We start from the raw sequence: 10,250 nt of genomic DNA, 5'->3' as shown, positions 1-10,250 counted from the left end.
AATACATCATGATATTTTCAATAGCTACCATAATTTCAGATATTTTCTAAAGAAAATTTCTAATTTTGAATTAATATATAGATTTCCATTAAATGAATCTATGTCAAACCAATCAAATACTCTGCCATTCACGTAGTATTAAAAAGTGATGTTGGTTACAATCTTTATAGACCTTTATTTAAAAAAAACTAATTGGATTATTTAAAAATTAGTTATTATCACCTAATATTCCGATAATAAAATATGACCATGACTAATAATTACAATAACTAATTTTTGAACAAACTGATTAGTTTTATAACATACATATACTTTATAGATCATTTCTTAGAATCTTGCAAAAAGAATACTGTCATATGGAAAAAAAATTACTGATTAGCAGCTCTTTGGCAATCACCATAGAAACTATTCTACTTCCAAGTCTGCATTGTATGCATCAGTATTGCCATGTGCAAATCTATCTTATTTTATCTTATCTATTTTGATTTATCTGGGGAACTAAGATAATGCTGTCTATACTATTCTATTTCTACTGTAATTAAATATTTCATTTGTTATTTATTAAATAAAAAAAGATTTCTTCATGAAATCTCACAGAAGCTAGACTGTCAGGTTGTAGTTTCAGAAAAACATTTAGGGAAAAAAATGCCTTCTGACTGTGAAAACACTTGCATTGCATTTATACAATTTTTAAAGAATCTGGAACCTTCCCTAGCTTTTCTTTATATTTGTTGATCTTGACATTTTTGAAAAATATAGGCACCTTATTTTGTATAACGTTCTTTTATGGTTTGTATTGTGTCCTTCTAAATAGAAATAGGTTATACATATCTGTCAGGAATAACACAAAAGCGATGTTGTGTCCTCAGTGCATCATATCAGGACATATTTCACAACATTTTTTTCTAATCTTTTTGATCAGCTAATTCATTGGTTCAGGCAGTGTCTCCCATATTTCTGCACCAGAAATTATTATTTTTTCCTCTGTAATTAATACATTCCTTGTGAAAAAAAAGTTGAGTGTTATGTAAACATGTTTATTGTCTTATGTTATACACTAGTTTTAAAAAACTTTGATGAATTTCTACTTTCATCATCCCTTCAATATTTATTGGTTGGCATCCTACTACAAGAAAGTACTTGTATGAATCTCTAAATATTTATTTGTTTGTGCCAGCATGGACTCAGGTTATAACTCAGGTTATACTCCATGCTCTTAAAGCCGTATCTCTGCTAGGAGTAATACCTGAGGTTCGTTGTCCCACAGCCATGGAAAGCTAGGATGTGGACACACCAGAGTGAGGCTAAGAGTGGAAATTTAATAGGCAAAAGAAAGAGAAAAGCTCTCTCTGCTGCAGATAGAGGGATCCTGGAGAAAATGGATTGGCACTTCTGTGGTGAAGTGCAGGAGGTTTTACAGATGAGCTTGAGGAGGCAGTGTTTGATTTACACGGGGCATGAAAGATTGGTTAGACCAGGTGTGTGCCATTCGCATAGTGTGCAAAAATCTGGTCACCCCTACTCTAATCTTTGATTATGCAGTTTGGTTCTTTACCTGGCTGGTGCCATATTGCCTGCTTCTTTTACGGTACGTATGGTGACAAAGAAAAGGGAAGATGAAGCCTCCATGTTGAACATGCCTGACCCACAGGTAGCCTTTTCCCAGTGGAACAGCTGCCGGCAGTCACCCATGGATGCTTCCAGCTTGCTTATCTATGTCCGCAGCTTGATTTTTTTTAGGCCGCTCTTTGTTAGAAAGGAAAATGATTTGGGGGCTGCTTTTCATTAAAAAGAAAGCCTTGCCAAGGACCCCTTTGTCCTCACTATCTGCCTCTCCTGTATCACTCACTATTAGCACTTATTTTGATGGTCAAATTGCAAAAGACTATTTGAAGTGCTTCAAATCAATGATGATTATAAAACTTTCCTTACTCAATATGGAGAACAGTTGGTTCCCTGTATAATATTAGAATGAACATACAATGAATTTTATTTGCTGATCCGCATGGTGGAGAACCTGACAGAGGCACTTGTTGCTACATTTTCTTTTTCTTTCTTTCTTTTCTTTCTTTCTTTCCCTTCCTTCCTTCCTTCCTTCCTTCCTTCCTTCCTTCCTTCTCTCTCTCTCTCTCTCTGTCTTTCTCGTTCTTTCTTTTTGAGACGGAGTCTCGCTCTGTCACCCAGGCTGGAGGGCAGTGGTGCGATCTCGGCTCTCTGCAACCTCCACCTTCTGGGTTCAAGCAATTCTCCTGCCTCAGCCTCCCGAGTAGCTGGTACTACAGGCGCGTGCCACCATGCCTAGCTATTTTTTTTTTTTTTTTTTTTTAGTAGAGACGGGGTTTCATCATGTTGGCCAGGATGGGCTTGATCTCTTGACCTCGTGATCTGCCTGCCTTGGCCTCTCAAAGTGCTGGGATTACAGGCATGAGCCACTGAGCCTGACTGGGACATTTATATGGTAGTTGTTAGTGATCAGGAGGAGAGAATGCCCTGAAATGCTAAGTTTTTCCACTCCTAAAAATTCTAATTCCATGTGCAATATGAAGTCTGCAGAAACACTCTAAACAAGAATTCTGTTATGTAACAGGAATTACTGACTTAGGTAATCCAGGTATCACATTCAGAGAAAACTGTCTAGTAGCTCTAGTAATATTATCTCTTTAACTCATTGTTGTATAGCCAGTCCCCACCCCATACAGATGCTTACTTCTAAATTAATGAATGAATGATAAGATTTGTAGAAGCTGAATTGAAGATGAGGAAGGATTTTGACATGAATTACAACTAATTTGAATAATATTTTTCTATAAATATCTTACTCTCTTGTTTTACAATTTTTTGGTCTTTTTTAATCAACCTCTGTTCTGCCCTAAATTACTGTACTTTCAAGCAACATTGTTTGAAACTTTAGCCAACAGTTTGAATGGGTTTAAGAATGCAGACACCTTTTTCTAATTGTTTATATATTAATAGCCTTGAAGATGATTTCAACTGCAAACATAACATGTTATAGTGGTTATCATAACAAAACTGTCCCTTTCCTGTTTCTGGTAGGTGCATTTGTTTCTCAGTGTGGTTAATACTGAGGATTTTTGTTTCCATCATGCCTTCTACTTCTAGCCCTCATCCATTGTTTCGCTAATTCACTTCTGATCCTTACAGTTGCCCAAATTGTTTATCGGGAATTCTTTTGCATTCCTGTTTGATTTGTATATACACCAATGTGGTGCTATGAAGGTGAACTGATATTTAAAACTTAAAGACTTGCCTACATAAATTTGACCATAAGCCCACTTCACACATTTTCTCACCGAAACATAGAGCTTAAAGGGTTATCTTTTTAGGGACCTTTCCCCTCTGAGCAGCTGGAGGAAAAACAATAAACTTCAATTACTTATACTTACCTACCTATGTGATGTTAACACATACATTTATTTATTTATTTATTTATTTGAGGCGGAGTCTCGCTCTGTTGCCTGGACTGGAGTGCAGTGGCCCGATCTCAGCTCACTGCAAGCTCTGCCTCCCGGGTTTACGCCATTCTCCTGCCTCAGCCTCCCGAGTAGCTGGGACTACAGGCGCCCGCCACCTCGCCCGGCTAGTTTTTTATATTTTTTAGTAGAGACGGGGTTTCACCGTGTTATCCAGGATGGTCTCGATCTCCTGACCTCGTGATCCGCCTGTCTCGGCCTCCCAAAGTGCTGGGATTACAGGCTTGAGCCACCGCGCCCGGCCAACACATATATTTAACAGGTGAAATTACAGTATCATCATATGAAACTTCAAATTACGAATGTTCATAGCAGTGTTAAGGCAGAATGGAAGTAAACTGGGTCAGGTCCTGCCCTATCACTCAATGCTTGTGGAATGTTGGTCAATTCATCGAACCTCTTGGAGTTTCACTTTCCTCGTGGGTTAAATGCTGGTAATAATACATGTCCTCAGAAAACACATGTGCAATAATGGTGAAATATACTTCATATAAATAAGTTTCTTAAATTTCAGTTCAGGAGCATTTATGTGATTAAACCTCTCCTGATATAATTATACATAATAAAAATAATGCATAATGCATATTTAAAATTTAAAATGTCCTTTCTAAATAATTGGTACATATAATTCAACTAATTATTTTCCTTTTGGAAGCTAGATGTTACATGCTTAGATTAAGGAAAGTGAAATATGAACCTTTTTAAGTTTTTTATATAAGTGAGACTTTGGTCTCTTCTGCATGGTTGTAGTCATATGCACATTCTACTTAACCCACCTTGAACTAGGAGACTAAATTTTATTCATTTACTATTCTTTTTGATGAGGGAACTGGATGGTTTTAAGTACAAAGGATCTATGCCTGTCATACAACCCTGGCATTGTTAACATCTTAGGAAAACAAGTAGTGACATATGCTCATCCCTGACCCACCATTGATGCAAAAAAAAAAAAAAAGAAGAAGAAGAAGACAGCAATCTTTGCCTTGAACTAGAACTAAGAGAATCCCCTTTACTACCAAACTGTGAAATGGCAAAAGCACAGCTTAGTTATCTTTATGAAACTTTAAATCAAGATATTGAAGACCACCTAGAAGTGATAAAGATCAGAATTACTCACTGGTAAATCAATTGAGAGCTGAAGAATTGACCCAGTCCTCAACTCATTTGATTTTCTGGCTATTGAATATATTGTTAAAAGGATTTTGGTGGACTAAAGAAGTAGGAAGAGAGTATTTAAAAGAGAAGAAAAAACACAAAATCTTGATTTATGCCACTTAAATCATGACTATATTGTATCTTTTCTGTACAACCCAAATAAATCCCCCTTTTATTAGAGGAAAAAAGAGGGCTTTATTTTGATCTTCACTAACCCCAGAGAAAGTAATCCAAAACACCGTAGAGAGAAAAGATAAATGAAAACACAGAGCCCATATTTAATTATCTGATTTTAATTAAAATTGCTTGGGCATCCTGATCACTTTTCATAGGTGTGCCACACATTTTGATGAATGTACATAATTTATTTTTGCTAGAATTGAAGCTTCATAAATTTATAACAATATTGGTTAAATGGACCATTAAGCTGAATAAATTAAACCAAGTCGTACAAAGTCGGTAAAGCTTCCTATAAAGATAGTGGCATAGGAGGCTTCAGGTGAAGTTAAGCTACCATTAAAAAAATGGGAGACACCTGGTATGGTGACTCACACCTGTAATTCCAGCATTTAGTGAGGCAGAGGCAGGAGGATGACTTGAGGCCAGGAGTTAAAAGCCAGTCTGGGAAACATAATGAGACCTTGTCTAAAAAAAAAAAAAAAAAAAAAGTGGGGGCAGTGGAGGTATCACACAAGGCAAAGGAACATTCTAGAATTCTGATTAACAAAGATCACACTGGTTATAAGCATGTTAAACTCTGTATTTTATCCTTGTCCCTTATATTCTTTCAGATTATCTTTTTTTCTCTATGTGGCAGACTAATTTCTTGCATTCTATTTTTTAGCTTCACAAGTTCCTTCTTGCACAGTGTCTAATATAGTATATACACTCTTCATAGTACTTCTAGCTTCAAAGATATATTTAAATCTTAAATAAACTATTTGGTTATTTTGCAAGTATACACCATCATAGATCATCTTTTCATTATTGCTTGTGTTTTATTCTATATTTTACACAAAGTTTTTTCTTGTCATATTTCTGATAATTACCATATATGAAGTTCTTGGAGATTTCTATGAACCATCTCCCTCATGGTGGGTTATCATCTGTGTTTGGTCATTTTTGACTACTAATTCATATTTGGTCTAAAATAATCTATGGGAGATAGGGGTGAAACTGTCCTCAAATGACTCTAGGACCTTTATGGATCTTGGCTTGATGCAGGTACCTTGCTGCCTTCCACAAGCCCAGTGCTGGGTTGGAGCTGCCCCCATGGCAACTTCAGTAGATCTGTTGGTTGGCAGTTTAGCTTCATAAGATTTAGCTTTTTCTTTCTTTTTCTTTTTTCTTTTTGGAAAAGGTAGAGGGCTTGTTGGGATTTTTCTTCTACCCTGTGAGCCAACTATTCAATAACAAGTTTATGAATCTGCAAAGTGGGTAACCCTCAGAAAATCTGCTCTGCCATGTTTTTGTGCTATCATCCATTCTTAAAACAATGTCCCACCTCAAAGACATAATAGAGTATCAGGGGAACCAGCCCTCAATATTTCAACATAGGTTCTTTTCTATTTTCCCTAAGTGTCAGCTGGTCTGAGAAATACAGAGAAAGAGTACAAAAGAGAGAAATTTTACAGCTGGGTCTCTGGGGGTGACATCACATGTTGGCAGGTTCCATCATGCCCACCTGAGCTGCAAAACCAGCAAGTTTCTATTTTACTAGGAAAAGAACTCAGCGATATTTCTCCTACTCTTTTTCTGCAATAAAGAAAACATGACTCTGTTCTGCCTGGCTCCGCGGGTAGTCAGAACTTATGGTTATCTCCCTTGTTCCCTGAATATCGCTGTTATCCTGTTCTTTTTCAGGGTGCCCAGATTTCATATTTTTCAAACACACATGTTTTACAAACCATTTGTGCAGTTAATCATCACAGGATCCTGAGGCGACATACATCCTCATCTCACAGAGATGACGGGATTAAGAGATTAAAGTAAAGACAAGCATAGGAAATTAAAAGAGTATTGATTGGAGAAGTGATAAATGTCCATGAAATCTTCACAATTTAAGTTCAGAGATTGCAGTAAAGACAGGCGTAATAAATTATAAAAGTGTTAATTTGGGGAACTAACAAATGTCCATGAAATCGTCACAATTTATGTTCTTCTGCCGTGGCTTCAGCCAGTCCCTCCATTCGGGGTCCCTGACTTCCCACAACAATTGAGAATAGATTGGGACATACTGGTGAAGTGCCATCATCATGACAATATAAATATTTCTATTTTCTCATTACATGGAAACATAATTTAATGTCACATCCTGATTAAATTATTTTTAAAAAAAAGAATCACAAGGAAGTTTCATAATCCTAGTGAGGGAACTGAAGCCTAATTAAGATTGGAAAGTCAAATTATTAGAGTTTCAGCTATCTTCTTATCCTCCTAAACCAAACCATCATTTATTGACAGTCTAAGATAATAGAAAAGATAAAGGGCAAAATGTCCCAAAGTTTTTTTTTTCTTCTTCTTCTTCTTCTTCTTTCATTTCCAGCATTTACTTTATGTGGTGTTTTTTTTTTTTTCATAAGTTACAGTTATTCTGGTCATCAAAGTTTTTCCTTAAAAAACCTAACAATGCCTAACTTGAGTGATTCACAGACTTATATGAAAATTGAAATAATGTATATGTTAGAATGTTATGGAACTTAAAATTACATATCTATGGAAAAACTTTATTATGATAATTTTATATTAAAAAATCAGTCACTTAGAAGAAAATGTTAAACTTTAATTACAATGATACTCATTTTCTGTACCGAGTTGTCAGGAGGTATATGTTGGAAACCAGGTTGACACCACCATCAGAGCTGAGAATGATGACAATAGAAGTCTTCATTGTAGTGAGGTACCAAGAATTGAGGAAATTATTTTCTTCCATGTATCTTACTCTGTGACAATTTTTTCTTATTTTTTTAAAATATAGCAAAACACACAAGAAAATACAACAATACACTGATCTCTCGCATTCTCACAGCTTGTCTTCCTACATTTATTTCAGTTCAGAGTACACTTTGTATGTATCTCTTCACTTGTTAGTTCTGAAACAGTACCCTATTTCTTATATTTGTTTTAAACATCTCCAATACTGAATATTGTAGAAGCCTATTTGCCAGAAAGATAGCACTTAAGCTGAAAGAAAATAATCTATTTGGTTCTGACATACATCCTGACCTCAAGTTTTATGCTTCATGTCTCATTTCCAAGGTTAAGTGAACTGGATTTTCAGGATTAATTCTGCAGTCAATTGAATTAACATTTTTAAGACTGTTTTATTATACAAGTGACTCTTACATAAGCAAAAACATTTAAAAAGTGGTGTTAGTTCTTTTTAATGTAATTATAATGGAATCTCATAAACATAAAAGTCACAGTTTCATTGAAAGTAATGCTGTGTGTTTTACTAATGTGAATTGTTCATTCCACTAAATTTCAGAAAAAAAATTCTGAAATCTCTACTAAAGAGAAGTTTTACAAATGGGCATTTTTTTCTCAGTATGCTCATATAATTTAATTGTAGAGGTTGGATCTAATTTAAAAGTCATTTACTTTACTTCAACAGTTAGCCTCAAATTGTGTGTGTTCCTGCATATGTGTATGTATGTGTGTGCATGCTCTCTGTCTATATATACACACACACACATATGCACACATAATTCAAAGACAAATACATAATATATATAATATATAAGTTGTGTAGTGAGTTGTTTTTCCTTTTCCTTTTATTTTTGGACATTTAAAATTACTGCATGTAAAATGAAATTGGTATATAGTTATCTAATGTTTTAAAACTTGATTGTTCTTAAAGTATTGGTCATATACAATATACAACATATTCCAGATCTTGATATACAAAAACATAGTGTTTATACTCACAAAAATAGAACATGAAGCTGTAGGGTACTGAATCATATAATTTTTTCCAGCTTATAAAAATATAAACTATTACCATAATTATATTCATTAATAAAATGAAAATGCAAGTTTAAGTTTTTGAATGAAAGTATGCTGTACTTCTCAACATTCTCATTAGTTACATAGTTATTAATATACTTGTTTCTAGTGTCTGTTCACATGAGCATAAAATAACCAGATAACTAAGAGCTAAAGTTGAGAAGAGAGTTTATTAACATTCATCTTGGCATCACTTACAAAAAGTAATATCTATTGTATATTATTTTTTAGTTTCCTAGAGTTTCTTCATTCATGAGATTAAGATGAGCTATCGTAAGATATAAGAAGTGAGTTTGAGTCATCAAGAGTACATTGCATTCAGAATGCTTTTCACGTTAAGCCAATATCATTGCTTTCTAATTTTTTCAAGTGTATAAATTATTAATTATACATATGTCACTGTGACTTTAAAAAGTATTGTATTCTCTAGAACTTCATTTTCTTTATCTACTCTGGATGCCTGGAAGACCACTTAACTTATACTCATTATTGTCTTTTTATTTTCTCTATTCTGGTGTTTTGTGTTCAGCAATGAGGTTGGGATCATCTAAAGGCAGGCCTTTGTCTTCTACTCAGTCATCATCATAAGTAGGAAAGATTTGTTCTTTATTTACAATCCCATTCACATATGGATATCAACTCATATGAATGGTTGAATTAGGTTGAGTTAAACTTCACTCTTTTAAGATCTTATGACTGTATTTGAGTGGCTTCAATTAATTATGACAATTTTCTATTTGAATATTATTTCCCAATGTAGGATACCAAATTGCATGTATTTTTCCTTAATGTATATATCTCCAAACAGAAATTCTCTGTTTACCATATAATAATAATCGGCCTTTTTACACAATTCCCATTATTTCCCATAATAAAGCTCTATATTTTTATAGTGTTTTACAGTTTACACAGTCTTTCACTTAATCATTCACAAGCCTCTGAAACAGGATAGTAGTTAACTCAATTTTAATCACGAAGCTATAAAAGTTCAGAGAATTAGAATGGCATCTAGGGCACAGCAAAAATGTGGCAAAACTGAGCTTCTGACCTAGATTTTATAACCACAGACCAGAGGTAATTTCGGGTATACCACACCGACACCAAAGCCCAGTAACATTTCATAACAAATAATTCACACTGTATATTCTGTGTTAACAAGGAGATTAAATCTACACAATAATATGTGACAATTTCTCAAATAATTCAGCTAAATGTTCTTTCCTTAGCTACTGAAATCCTTATCCTAATATAAATTAGATGGTTACAGCAAATAAGATATTTCTCCTTTCATTCAGTACCATATTTTCTAGTCTTATTGCCTAACAGTCACTTGGCAAGTGACAACAATATGCCAGCATTTACCAGGCATTATGAGACTCTTATTTTTACATTGTTTCAGATACATCTCTCAAGGTTCCCAATCACACACATAAAAACACACACACAGGGACACATCCTTTTCAGTTAAATTCTGAGCCAGTAGAAGTTAGCATAATAATGAAAAAGTGTCAGAATGCAACACACACACTGCCTGCCTTGATTTGCTTGAAAAGTTTTACCCACAGAATCATACGTTACAGCATCCGCCAAATCACAGCC

The sequence above is a fragment of the Trachypithecus francoisi genome, unplaced genomic scaffold (assembly GCF_009764315.1).
Source record: "Trachypithecus francoisi isolate TF-2019V2 unplaced genomic scaffold, Tfra_2.0 Contig01474, whole genome shotgun sequence".
Taxonomy (NCBI): domain Eukaryota; kingdom Metazoa; phylum Chordata; class Mammalia; order Primates; family Cercopithecidae; genus Trachypithecus; species Trachypithecus francoisi.
Note: the sequence above shows the minus strand (reverse complement) of the source record.